Source organism: Anabrus simplex, chromosome 3 (genome assembly GCF_040414725.1).
Source record: "Anabrus simplex isolate iqAnaSimp1 chromosome 3, ASM4041472v1, whole genome shotgun sequence".
In the NCBI taxonomy this organism is placed as follows: Eukaryota; Metazoa; Arthropoda; class Insecta; order Orthoptera; family Tettigoniidae; genus Anabrus; species Anabrus simplex.
In genome coordinates, this window is record NC_090267.1 from 34,924,264 (window position 1) to 34,938,792 (window position 14,529).

General features: G+C 42.0%; 1 long non-coding RNA gene across 1 annotated transcript in view; it reads left to right on the forward strand.

Annotated features, from left to right (window-relative positions):
• Nucleotides 1-3,318: 3,318 nt before the first annotated feature.
• LOC136866976 (uncharacterized) overlaps nt 3,319-14,529 on the forward strand; it is a 965,921-nt gene continuing 954,710 nt past the window's right edge. Inside the window, exon 1 of the long non-coding RNA XR_010859599.2 lies at nt 3,319-3,431. This is a non-coding gene — a long non-coding RNA (uncharacterized lncRNA). The remainder of the gene's footprint in view (nt 3,432-14,529) is intronic.

The window sequence follows — 14,529 nt, forward strand, 5'->3', positions numbered from 1 at the left end:
ATTTAAAAATAAAGAAACACGTATTTTTGTGCTTTTGGATAATCCGATGAATAGGGGTTGAACAGGAGTGACAAACGGGGTGAATTTAAAAACAGACTATATATGAAAATTATCTCAGACACGTAACATATTACAAATTTGAAATCTGGTATTTGGAATTTCCTGTAAATGTAAAGAAACAAATATTTTTTCGGAAAATCCACTTAAGGGGACCTGAAGAAAGGGGTGAATTTTTAAAATTAGCGTATCTACAGAATATCTAAAAAATTAACATGTTGCAGACGTAAAAAGTGGTATTTGGAATCTCCTTTAAAAATAAAGAAACATGTATTTATTTTTTCGACTTGAGATGGTTTACAAAGAATTTCTGGGGTAAATGAAACTCAGCTTTGGATGAGTTTTTATACATTAGGACTTTTCAAATAATGTCTTAGTACAATTCCGAGGAACGATTACTTTGATCAAATTACGAAATCCACGCGAGCGAAACCGCGGGTAATTGCTAGTTTGATATATAAAAATGTATGATCTTTGAATTGCTCTCCGAACATGCTAAACAGAATGTATTCGAAAAAAGGCAATGCGTAAGGATATCAAGAAAGTCCTGAATAATATATCACAGGCCGGTATAATTGACGCCATGGCCCGGTGGTTAAGAAGCACAGATCTATTCAGTATCTCTTTCTGTTGCTAGTAATTTAACGTCGCACGGACCAACTGAATATTTTACGCGATGCAAGGATGGTAAAGTGTTTGCAAGGTAGCGGCCGTGGCCTTACTTGCAGCACAGCCCAACCACGGGAAACCGCGGGAAAGTATCTTCAGTGTTGACGACGTTGGGATTTGAACCCGGTATCTCCCGAACACAAGCTCACAGCTACTTGACGCTGAGCAAATGAACGGCCATATTGCTTCGTCGGTCTATGTAGCACAATTGTTTACTATTTACTTCGCTATCTGTCGTCGACCAACTTAAGTTGCCTCAACATCCCTCTGACAGCCGCTTGTCAGCTGCGCACATCCACTTGTTCTTTACGCTCTGTGCTCTCATTTGGTTTACATTATGCTCACGCACTTACATTCAACATTTTTTCTCCTTCTCTTCACCGAGCTGATTGGCTCAAACGGCTGAGGCGCTGGACTTCTGACCCCAACTAGGCAGGTTCGATCCTGGCTCAGTCCGGTGGTATTTGAGGTGCTCAAATATGTCAATCTCATGTCGGTAGATTTACTGGCACGAAAAGGTGCTCTTGTGGGACAAAATTCGGGCACCTCGGCGTCTCCGAAAACCGTAAAAGTACTTAGTGCGACATAAAGTCAATATTATTATTATTATTATTATTATTATTATTATTATTATTATTATTATTATTATTATTATTATTATTATTATTATTATTATTTCCCCTTCTTGCAGACTATGTAAGGTTCATATTAACCTGGCAGCATCATTATCTATTTCCTGAAGGGGACGGGTCACAGGGTTGTTTATACATCATTTTACATTATTTTTAATATTATCCAATTCGATTTCGATAAGGGAGCATTGGATTAGGAAAGACACGTTTGACGTCTTATCGCGACAGTGCTCAACATTTTATCCACCTCCAATGTCGAGTTTATATGGCGATGACAAGATGGACTTTACTTCCATTAGTGTACCTGATACAGTTTTACCTTTCTAAGAGGGGCCCCCCCTGTTTGATTAGGTCTTAATGTAATTACATATATTTTTACCTATATACCTGAAGAAGAGTATTAAAATATTTCTGGAAACACGTCTTTCTTTCTTAATCTGCTTACCCTCCAGGGTTGGTTTTTCCTTCGGACTCAGCGAGGGATCCTACCTCTACCGCCTCAACGGCAGTGTCCTGGAGCTTCCGACTCTGGGTCGGGGGATAGAACTGGGGAGGATGACTAGTACCTCGCCCAGACGGCCTCACCTGCTATGCTGAACAGGGGCCTTGCGGGGGGATGGGAGGATTGGAAGGGATAGACAAGGAAGAGGGAAGGAAGTGGCCGTGGCCTTAAGTTAGGTACCATTCCAGCATTTGCCTGGAGGAGAAGTGGGAGACCACGGAAAACCACTTCCAGGATGGCTGAGGTGGGAATCGAACCCACCTCTACCCAGTTGACCTCCAGAGGCTGAGTGGACGCAGTTTCAGCCCTCGTGCCACTTTTAAAATTTCGTGGCAGAACCGGTAATCGAACCCGGACTTGCGGCTGTGGCAACTAATCACACTAACCACTACACCACAGAGGTGGACCTCGAAACATGTACGGTACTATAATTATATTCTAAAGAGTGAAATGTAAATACATTTTAATAAATAATTATGTTATTTGCTATGCGTCCCTCTAACTACTTTTACGACTTTCAGAGACGCCGAGGTGCTGGAATTTAGTCCCGTAGGAGTTATTTCCCGTGTCAGTAAATCTACTGACACGAGGTTGGCGTATTTGAGTACCTTCAAATACCACTGGACTGAGCCAGGATCGAACCTGCCAACTTGGGGTCAGAAGGCCAGTGCCTCAACCGTCTGAGCCACTCATCCCAGCAATTTCAATACACAGTATTGACTAGATGGATTACCCACCTCTCTATTCACTATAATTGTTTACTTGGCAGGTTGGATCCTGGCTCAGTCCGGTGGTATTTGAAGGTGCTCAATTACGTCAGCCTCGTGTCGGTAGATTTACTGGCACGTAAAGCAAATAACATTATATTATTATAATTGTTTACTTCAAAGCTCTGCAGATCTTCGCGATTGGTATCACTATTTATGAATACTTACTGAAAAAGTGCCTCCCACACTGCACATGCCGCCCGAGTTGTGTCACTTTTTTTTACTTCAGTGTGATTCGGTTTTGAATCTTCGCGGCACTTGTAACATGCAACTCTATAACTTTAACAAGCAGTTGCACTGCGTCGCGATAGCAGAGCGCACTCGTACTACCATGGAATATGCACTAAGTACATGCTGCTATCTGTCCGCACTGTTTGCAACTACTACGGACTGACTGCCCTAATTACGTTCATACGTCTCCTCTATTTCATAATCTTTTTATGAATGCCTTCTTCTGAATAACGCTAGGCTGTTCCATTCCAATGCAACGTGTGGTTAGCCAACGTGTGCCACATTAGATGAAATAAAACATCGTACGCTCATTTAGTGCGCAAGGTTCATGATAGAGACCGCTCCGATCGCAGCGCCTTGTGTGGACGGAGTTCTTTTTGTTCTCTTTAGTGCGGAAATCTGCCACAGGTGGGCGGCAGGCGCGAGTGTCTTCCAGTGTTGATGTGTAGTGTTGAAGGATAGTGAGTGCGTGCGGGAAAGTTGGTGTCGTGTTTTGAAATAAAGTGATTTTAGTGTTTCTAGTGGATTACCTTTGTGGATTATCGTCAGGATATTGTCTACATGGTTCATAAGGTACGTGTCTGGTCATATTTATTGTACTGTCTTGTTGCACAGTAGAGAGTTCATTACACTCGCACGTGGGCTAGTTGACAGCTTTAGCTTTCTTTTACTTTCGCTGTCATGCTGTGTTACAAAGACACGAGACATGCTGTGGTTTGAGAACATTTGTCACTGGTTTTTAAAAACTACCAGTAGAGTAAAATAATTGAATCGTTTCTAGTTTGTAAAAATGTTTCCAAGCTGGAAATAATCTGAGTTGACATTCGATTTGAATTATTGTTGTGTACGAAGATTACAATTATCCTTACAAAAATATGGAACTATCATCCAAACATTCGTGAGGTTCGAAAACAGTACCTCAGAAATAGTGTAACGAGATGTCATAGCAGGTGGGCCGGCGTGGATAGGATATGACATATGGCCCCATTCCTCTGTCGTCCGCTATGCTTTCACGGTCTGCTTCACTGTGGAGAATTTAATTGAATGAATCATTGTGGAGCAAAGAATTTAAAATGCGTACGCGACGTTCCATAATTCACTCACCATTCTGGTTTCCTCTTTTCGCCCAGTACATTCACATGCTAATACGATGTTCATTTCCATTGAAGCGAAGGAGGTCAAATGCCATTCATAACGACGAATTTGTGTGCATCCAGGCGTGTTAATTCACTACCGGCAAGAAAAGTATCTGAAGAACATGCTGCCAGCTGATCTTTCCTCACCAGGCCTGTTAATGCTGTTTTAGTGCAACCACTCTGCAACATCCCGAGTAACACTGTTACATTTTTATCTTTCCATATTTTGATAGGCAATAAACAATTCTAAGATTTTAAAATTTATTTTCACCGTCATCATTAATTGTATCGGTCACCAAAATTACTTCGTTAGTAACTTGATTCTTAAACATATTGTAAATAATTGTAACGATGATTTGGCGAGGATCGAGCTCGATAGCTGCAGTCGCTTAAGTGTGGCCAGTATACAGTATTCGGGCAGCCCTGAAAATGGTTTGCCGTGGTTTCCCATTTTTACACCAGGCAAATGCTGGGGCTGTACCTTAATTAAGGCCACGGACGCTTCCTTTCCACTCCTAGCCCTTCCCTGTACCATCGTCGCCATAAGACCTATCTGTGTCGGTGCGACGTAAAGCAACTAGCAAAAAACTTACTTGACAATTGAAATATAGCATGTAATCTCACACCTCTCCTCTTTTTCTGCTTAACATAAGAGTGTACGCTTCGTGATTGGTTGAAAATGGTAAACTTTGTAATGGATAAATAATCATTTATTTTTTACTCATTAATTTTAATTTGTTAATACCGAGCAAGTGGCTGTACGGTTTGGGTCATGTACACATCAGCTTGCATTCGGGAGATAGTGGGTTCGAAACCCACTGTTGGCAGCCCTGAAGATGGTTTTCCGTGGTTTCCCATTTTCACACTAGGCAAATGGTGGGGCTGTACCTTAATTAAGGCCACGGACGCTTCCTTTCCACTCCTAGCCCTTCCCTGTACTATCGTCGCAATAAGACCTATCTGTGTCAGAGCGACGTAAAGAAAATACATACATACATACATACATACATACATACATACATACATACATACATTATCATTATAGACTGTTATGCCTTTCAGCGTTCAGTCTGCAAGCCTCTGTGAATTTACTAAACGTCGCCACAATCCTCGATTTGCAACTAGTGTTGTGGCCTCATTTAGTTCTATACCTCTTATCTTTAAATCGTTAGAAACCGAGTCTAACCATCGTCGTCTTGGTCTACCTCTACTTCTCTTACCCTCCATAGCAGAGTCCATTATTCTCCTAGGTAACCTATACTCCTCCATTCGCCTTACATGACCCCACCACCGAAGCCGGTTTATGCGTACAGCTTCATCCATCGAGTTCATTCCTAAATTAGCCTTTATTTCTTCATTCCGAGTGCCCTCCTGCCATTGTTCCCACCTGTTTGTACCAGCAATCATTCTTGCTACTTTCATGTCTGTTACTTCTAACTTATGAATAAGATATCCTGAGTACACCCAGCTTTCGCTCCCGTAAAGCAAAGTTGGTCTGAAAACAGACCGATATAAAGATAGTTTCGTCTGGGAGCTGACTTCCTTCTTACAGAATACAGTCGATCGCAGCTGCGAACTCACTGCATTAGCTTTACGGCACCTTGATTCAATCTCACTTACTATATTACCATCCTGGGAGAACACACAACCTAAATACTTGAAATTATCGACCTGTTCTAGCTTTGTATCACCAATCTGACATTCAATTCTGTTGAATTTCTTACCTAGTGACATCAATTTAGTCTTCGAGAGGCTAATTTTCATACCATACTCATTGCACCTATTTTCAAGTTCCACGATATTAGACTGTAGGCTTTCGGCACAATCTGCCATTAAGACCAAGTCGTCAGCATAGGCCAGACTGCTTACTACATTTCCACCTAATTGAATCCCTCCCTGCCATTTTATACCTTTCAGCAGATGATCCATGTAAACTACAAACAGCAAAGGTGAAAGATTACAGCCTTGTCTAACCCCTCTAAGTACCCTGAACCAAGAACTCATTCTGCCATCAATTCTCACTGAAGCCCAATTGTCAACATAAATGCCTTTGATTGCTTTTAATAATCTGCCTTTAATTTCATAGTCCCCCAGTATGGCGAACATCTTTTCCCTTGGTACCCTGTCATATGCTTTCTCTAGATCTACGAAACATAAACACAACTGCCTATTCCTCTCGTAGCATTTTTCAATTACCTGGCGCATACTGAAAATCTGATCCTGACAGCCTCTCTGTGGTCTGAAACCACACTGGTTTTCATCCAACTTCCTTTCAACGACTGATCGCACCCTCCCTTCCAAGATGCCAGTGAATACTTTGCCTGGTATACTAATCAGTGAGATACCTCGATAGTTGTTGCAATCCTTCCTGTTCCCTTGCTAATGGATAGGGGCAATTACTGCTTTTGCCCAATCTGAAGGTACCTTACCAACACTCCACGCTAATTTTACTACTCTATGAAGCCATTTCATCCCTGCCTTCCCACTATACTTCACCATTTCAGGTCTAATTGAATCTATTCCTGCTGCTTTATGACAATGGAGTTTATTTACCATCCTTTCCACTTCCTCAAGCATAATTTCACCAACATCATTTTCCTCCTCCCCTTGAGCTTCGCTGTTCACAACACCACCAGGATGATTTCCTTTTACATCGAGAAGATGTTCAAAATATTCCCTCCACCTCTCCAGTGATTCCCTGGGATCTATTATGAGTTCACCAGAATTACTCAAAACACTGTTCATTTCCTTTTTCCCTCCCTTCCTAAGATTCTTTATTACTGTCCAGAAAGGTTTCCCTGCTGCTTGACCTAGCCTTTCCAGGTTGTTACCAAAATCTTCCCATGACTTCTTTTTGGATTCAACAATTATTTGTTTCGCTCTGTTTCTTTCATCTACATACAACTCCCTATCTGCCTCGGCCCTTGTTTGGAGCCATTTCTTATAAGCCTTCTTTTTACGTTTACAAGCTGCTCTCACTTCATCATTCCACCAAGATGTTCGCCTTTTCCCGTCCTTACACACAGTTGTTCCAAGGCATTCCCTGGCTGTTTCTACTACAGCATCCCTATATGCCACCCATTCACTTTCTATATCCTGAACCTGCTTAATGTCTGCTGTTCGAAACTTCTCACTAATCATATCCATGTACTTCCGTCTAATTTCCTCGTCCTGGAGATTTTCTACCCTTATTCGTTTGCAGACAGATTTCACTTTCTCTACCTTAGGCCCAGAGATACTTAGTTCACTACAGATCAGATAGTGGTCTGTATCATCGAAAAATCCCCGGAAAACTCGTACATTCCTAACAGATTTCCTGAATTCGAAGTCTGTTAAGATATAGTCTATTATGGATCTGGTACCCCTAGCCTCCCATGTGTAGCGGTGAATAGCCTTATGCTTGAAGAATGTATTTGTAACAGCTAAACACATACTAGCACAGAAGTCCAGCAAACTCTTCCCATTCCCATTAGCTTCCTCATCTTCCCCAAATTTACCAATCACCCTTTCGTATCCTTCAGTTCTATTCCCAACTCTCGCATTGTAATCGCCCATTAGCACTATTCTATCCTTGCTGTTTACCCTGACTACGATGTCACTCAATGCTTCATAAAACTTGTCAACTTCATCCTCATCTGCACCCTCACATGGTGAATACACGGACACAATTCTAGTCCTAATTCCTCCAACTGACAAATCTACCCACATCATTCGCTCATTTACGTGCCTAACAGAAACTATGCTCCGTGCAATGGTATTCCTGATAAAGAGCCCTACCCCAGACTCTGCCCTTCCCTTTCTAACACCCGTCAAGTACACTTTATAATCTCCTATCTCTTCCTCGTTATCTCCCCTTACCCGAATATCACTTACTCCTAGCACATCCAGATGCATCCTCTTTGCTGACTCAGCCAGTTCTACTTTCTTTCTTCCATAAGCCCCATTAATATTGATAGCTCCCCATCGAATTCCATTTCGTTCGCCAAGTTGTTTCCAAGGAGTCCCTCACCTGTCAAATGGGAGTGGGACTCCGTTACTCCCAAAGGTCCGAGGCTTGCTTAAAATGTTCTGAGCTCGGTCGATTCATGAAGCAGGATGCTGCCCTACTTGCACATAGTCCAAGTGAGGATCTCTCCTCTAACGGGTTATGGACCACCGGTGGATTGTATAGTCCTAGCCGCCTGAGCACAAGGAGGACCACGACTCAGAATATGTCCGAGATGCCCACTCCCATTCCATAGCAACTGGTATCCCGACTCTCAGGACCACTTACTAGGCCACTCAGCCGTTGCCCATGGTTCACGAACTAGGACGTGACTACAGTAACCCACAAACATGAACCATCCACAAACATGAACAACAAAAATAATTGTTAACGAAATGAGGCCACAAAAATAGTTGGAGTTATAGGCTTGTGGAGGCGCTTAGATAATTCACCGAAGCTTGCAGACTGAACGCTGAACGCTGAAAGACATGACATTGGCAGCCTGTAATATAATGAAGTTATATGAATGCTATTAATGCCATCTTTACAGAATAATTTAAAACTTTAGCTAGGTATAATGAGTTATTACTGAAAAACAAAATATAATATACACACATTAATGGGCTGCGTTAAATGCAAGACATATGAACATTATAATTGCATATGTGTAATGTTTTCACAACACTAAATACTAATCAACGAAAAGAATTTGGTTTCATATCCTTGAGAGTAGTAATTACGTGTGTGTGTGTGTGTGTGTGCTAGTTGCCTGGTGTGAAAATGGGAAACAACGGAAAACCATTTTCAGGGCTGCCGACAGTGGGGTTCGAACCTACTATCTGCCGAATACTGGATACTGGCCGCACTTAAGCGACTGCAGCTATCGAGCTCGGTACTAATTACGAGGATGATGCAAACGAGGTATAGATTCCTATTCTTTGGAGCCAGAGGAACGATTGCCAGAGGATTTGTAAATTGGAGGGAAACATAGACCTACAAATTTGAAAAAAAATGTTCATGATCAGATTTTAACAACAATTATACAATTTTCAGTAGCTACTATACAATTTTCGGTAGCAGTTATCAGAAACCATCATCCTTCCATATAAGGTTGGCGTCAGGAAGGGCATCCGGCTGCAAACAAGGTCAAATCCACATGTGCGACACAGTTCGCACCCACGACTCCACATGTGTGGGAAGAGCGGTAGAAGAAGTCGTCAGAAACCAGCTGTGCGGACATCACAGCACTTAGAATTTTTCTAAGAACCTACGGCTCGATATTCATTACAAATGCATGTAAATCACTTGTGAGTATGTGTGTGTGTCTCATGGCAACAACATATTAGTGTCAGATTAAATTATTTATAAAACGCTTTCTAAAATTATATCTTAACGAGCTCGATAGCTGCAGTCGCTTAAGTGCGGCCAGTATCCAGTATTCGGGAGACAGTAGGTTCAAGCCCCACTGTCGGCAACCCTGAAGGGGGTTTTCCGTGGTTTCCCATTTTAACACCAGGCAAATGCCGGGGCTGTACCTTAATTAAGGCCACGGCCGCTTCCTTCCCACTCCTAGCCCTTTCCTCTCCCATCGTCGCCATGAGACCTATCTGTGTCAGTGCGACGTAAAGCAAATGGCAACAAAAAATAATTATATTACAACTGAAATAATAAATAATACGATATAGTCGCTATTAATCATACTCAAACATTTATAATCAATATTTAATAACTAGTGCTTGAGTTAATCTTGTCTGGACAGAAGATGATTGCCTAAAAATGGCAAGTCTTTGAGGAAATACACTGCGCGTCGGTCGAAATGACGAGTTGATGGTGGCATTAAACCAGAAACAGTGTGTGGCCTACATCTTGCATGCAACTGTTCGGTTTGAGACCAACCTACAGCAAGTAATGGATGTGGAGGGGAAAAAAATCTACGAGCCACGCCTATCATATCTCATCGAGCACTATAACATGTCATTAAAATAATGGAATGTGTAAGGTCTACTTTTCGGAGCTAGAGGCAGCATGTCGAAGTTAGTGTCTCGCATCCTGGTAGAACTGGATTTCTCAATGGACTTTCAGCACGATATTTTCATGACCTTCAAGAAGATCTCTAGAACCATTTTTCATCGCCATTTATATTTCTAAACTAGAATAATGAGCCAGCCCCGTGGTGCAGGGGAGTTTGGACAGCCAAAGTAGGGGACTGCCTGTAGGGGTGAAGTACAGTGGGGACTTCGAGGGGCCTGGGACCGCTACGGTAACTGTGAAGGCCCTTCAGGAACTCTGAAAAGTGGTGGCAAAGGGGGCTCTGGTTAAGACGCAACAGGTCGTTATGCTAATTATTCTCGGGAATGGACAAAAAAGTAAATAAATGCAATGTCAATTTTAATCTTATACCAGTTGTATAGTATCATTTGAAGTAATTCCACATACTGTATAGCAGTTGACTATATTTGTAAGTAGTACAGGATATATTATAAGTAGAATTTTGTAAACAATATAAATTTATTAAGGATGAGCTGTGTGTTTAATGGAAAAAATTGTTAGCGAAAATTGTATAATATTGTATTATAGGGAAATTTTCTTCTCTTGTTAATTTAATATTTAGTGCTTCACAATAGTGTATTTTAGTGTACCATTTGCCACCGAGGTGACACCTCATTTGCAAATAAAGAGATTTTGATTTTGATTTTAACGCTCCCACATCTTACTCGGAGATCAGGGACTTGAATTGAGGGCTGGTTCGAGGTCCACTGAGCTTACGTGATTAAAATTGAGCAGCTCTACGAGAGTGAGACAGCGGTCACGGTCTACAAAGTCAGGAATGACGGCTGCGTTACCTCGAAATCTTCAGACCTTTGGGCTGAGCAGCGGTCGCTTGGTAGGCCGATAGAGCCAGGGGATTTATTTACTTATATTTATTTACTTTTAAAGAATGGACTTTAAACATGTTCATTAATAATGCTAGTGGTTACCCGCTATGTATCATGTTGTTCATTAATGTCCCCACGGATGTAGACTACTTGGCAAAATTTCGAGGTAATGAAATAATATTATACTGTCCGCGAAACTTCTAGTAATACTTCGTTTTACCGGGGTGAGGAGCAAGGAGGGAGCTAAACCTGTCCCGGTAATACTGCTAACTGAATGCAAATTAAATCTGAATTGAATCGATAGTATGATCGATCGAGATGAATTTTCTAAACCCTCGTTTCCGTGTAGGAGTTCTAGGTTGTTCCTGTGATGTACCTAGATTTTCCTCACTCGTATTCAAGCTTAACCTATATTTTCACTTTGCTGTGAAAATAACAATAATATTTAAAGTGTTGCAATTATATCGCCAGATGCCTTACGGTGATGTATAATGGTTTCATATTTTTTTTGTGTCAGAGGTTGCCAATACGAATCTCGAAGATAACCGAGGTCTACCGATTCAGCACTAGAGGGCCGAAATATCACTTCAGTTCCTTGTAGTGTACGTGAAATGTCAGAGGCGTAACGTTAGGGCTCGCAATGCAGGTGGACCCGGGTCTTTATGGGGCCCGCAAACTAATCGCAAAAAATAAAAATAATACACACTACCCTAATGACACTCCTCAGGGAAATGGTCTGGGCGCTTTAGTAGTATCAGCCGATATTTTTCTCAATATGTACGTTGAGGAATTGCCACTTGGTTACTATATCTAGCAACAGTTTATTGTGTTGAGTGTAACAGTACAGCTGTAAAAAAATACTTGCCCTGTATCCAGTATTAGGGAGATACTGGGTTGGAACTCCACTGTCGGCAGTCCTGAAGATGGTTTTCCATGGTTTACATTTTCACCTCAGGCAAATGCTGGGACTGTACCTGAAATAAGGCCACGACCGTTTCCTTCCCACCACTAGCCTTTCCTATCACATCGTCGCCATAAGACCTATCTCTGTCGGTGCGACGTAAAGCCAACGTAAAAAAAAAACTTCCCTTGCGGTCTCTCGCAACATCGCCTCACATTCCTCAGAAAAGCCCTGCACCAAATTATTAAAAAATAATTCTAGCAATGAAAATTGATACCAAAATATCATAATTTCGTTAGATCTGTAGAGTATCTGCAATCATAAAAATTCTACAACCTGTTTTCCAGTCAATGATCGGGTCAAGGATAGGAACTGTGCCGGCTGCCGCAGCCTGTCGCACTCCTCTGGGACAATGATCAATGACTGACAGATGAAAGGAAATGATAGTGGAGAGTGTTGCTGGAATGAAAGATCACAGAGAAAACCGGAGTACCCGGCGGAAAACCTGTCCCGCCTCCGCTTTTTCCAGAACAAATCTCACATGGAGTGACCGGGATTTGAACCACGGTATCCAGCGGTGAGAGGCCGGCGCGCTGCCGCCTGAGCCACGGAGGCTCTGATGTGGTAATATAATGTAATATTATAATGAAGACGACTCAGTCTTGTGAAAGTTCAATGTTGTTATATGTGTACTGGTGTATGGAGGACTATGAAAACTCATTGTGTATATTGACGGTCATTATGGAAGCCTGTGAAGTTAACAAATTTTCTTCAACCACACAGCAAAGCCAAAGAATATCCTTTTAAAGGTTTCACAAAGGACGTACATCGTGTTTTAGTGCATTATCATTCAACATTTTATAACGTGCCGTAATCAATGGTGAAACTTGTACTTTTAGACATTGTTTTAATTTGTAATTACCAAGCGAGATGACCGTGCGGTTAGGGGCACGCAGCTGTGAACTTGCGTTCGGGAGATAGTGGGTTTAAACCCTATCGCCGGCAGCCCTGAAGAGGGTTTTCCGTGGTTTCCCATTTTCACATCAGGCAAATGCTGGGGCTGTACCTTAATTAACGCCACGAACGCTTCCTTCACAACCCTAGCACTTTCCTATCCATCGTCGCCGTAAGACCTATCTGTGTCGGCGCGACGTAAAGCAACACGTGAAAAAAATGTAAGTTTTAACTGAGCATGGCCTAACTGAACCGAAACATTTCTAAATTTTCACTAAGTAGTTAGAACAATATAAATTAGTATTGAACAGGAGGAACCAAACATCAGTTTTCTGTTAAGAAATTTTTTAAAAATCTTCTTTTTCTTCTTTTGCTACCACCTTTTCCCACACCTATGGGATCGCGGGTGCAAACTGCGTCGCACATGTGGATTTGGCTCTGTTTTACGGCCTGATGCCCTTCCTGACGCAACCCTATATGAAGGGATGTAATCACTATTGCGTGTTTCTGTAGTGGTTGGTAGTGTGGTATGTTGTCTGAATATGATGAGGAGAGTGTTTGGACTGACACATACACCCAATCCCCCAGCCAGAATAATTAATCAGAACCGATTAAAATTCCCGACGCGGCCGGGAATCAAACCCGGGAGCCTCTGAACCGAAGGCCAGTACGCTGACCATTCAGCCAACGAGTCGAACTGTCAAGGAATAACATAATATTTATGTAAAGTCAATACGGAATCCATGATGTAGTTTATAAGTTGTAATATATATACTATCAATGAAATTCAGTGCTCCATTTGCATCAGATTAACTAGCAAGGATAATATCAAGCCTAAAAGACATCTGCAAATGAAGAATATGTGTGGAAGCGAATGCAGACAGTAAACTAATGATATATAACCAGATATTCATTTTGTAACACATCGGTTTTAACCATTTACGGTTCACGATTTAAACAATTATTTGTTTTCTTTGTTTGCTAGTTGCTTTACGTCGCACCGACACAAATAGGTCGTATGACGACGATGGGAAAGGAAAGGCCTAGGAGTTGGAAGGAAGCGGCCGTGGCCTTAATTCAGGTACAGCCCAACCATTTTCCTGCTGTGAAAATGGGAAACCACTGAAAACCATCTTCAGGGCTACCGACAATGGGATTCGAACCCACTATCTCTCGGATCTAAGCTCACAACCGCGTGCCCCTGACCGCATGGCCAAACTTGCCCGGTAAACAATTATTTGTTTCGATATTGACTTTCACAGAGCTTAGCTACAATTAAAGAAGACATGCATACATACATACATACATACATACATACATACATACATACATACATACATACATACATACATAGAACATTAGCAAACAAGATAATGATAATGCCAGAAAAGGAAACGCCAATAGCAAATGAGTATCTGTTTCGCAGACCAACAGATCTTCTTCAGTTATGAACATGGTTACTTTTCACATGTGTACTAACAAACAAAACAAACAAACCCCATGGCACTACAGCCTTTGAAGGGCCTTGGCCTTCCAAGCGACCGCTGCTCAGCCCGAAGGCCTGCAGATTACGAGGTGTCGTGTGGTCAACACGACGAATCCTCTCGGGCGTTATTCTTGGCTTTCTAGATCGCGGCCGCTATCTCACCGTCAGATAGCTTCTCAATTCTAATCACAAAGACTGAGTGGACCTCGAACCAGCCTTCACGTCCAGGTAAAAATCCCTGACCTGGCCGAGAATCGAACCCGGGCCACAGGGTAAGAGGCAGGCACGCTACCCCTACACCACGGGACCGGCCTCACAAGTGTACTGCAGTTC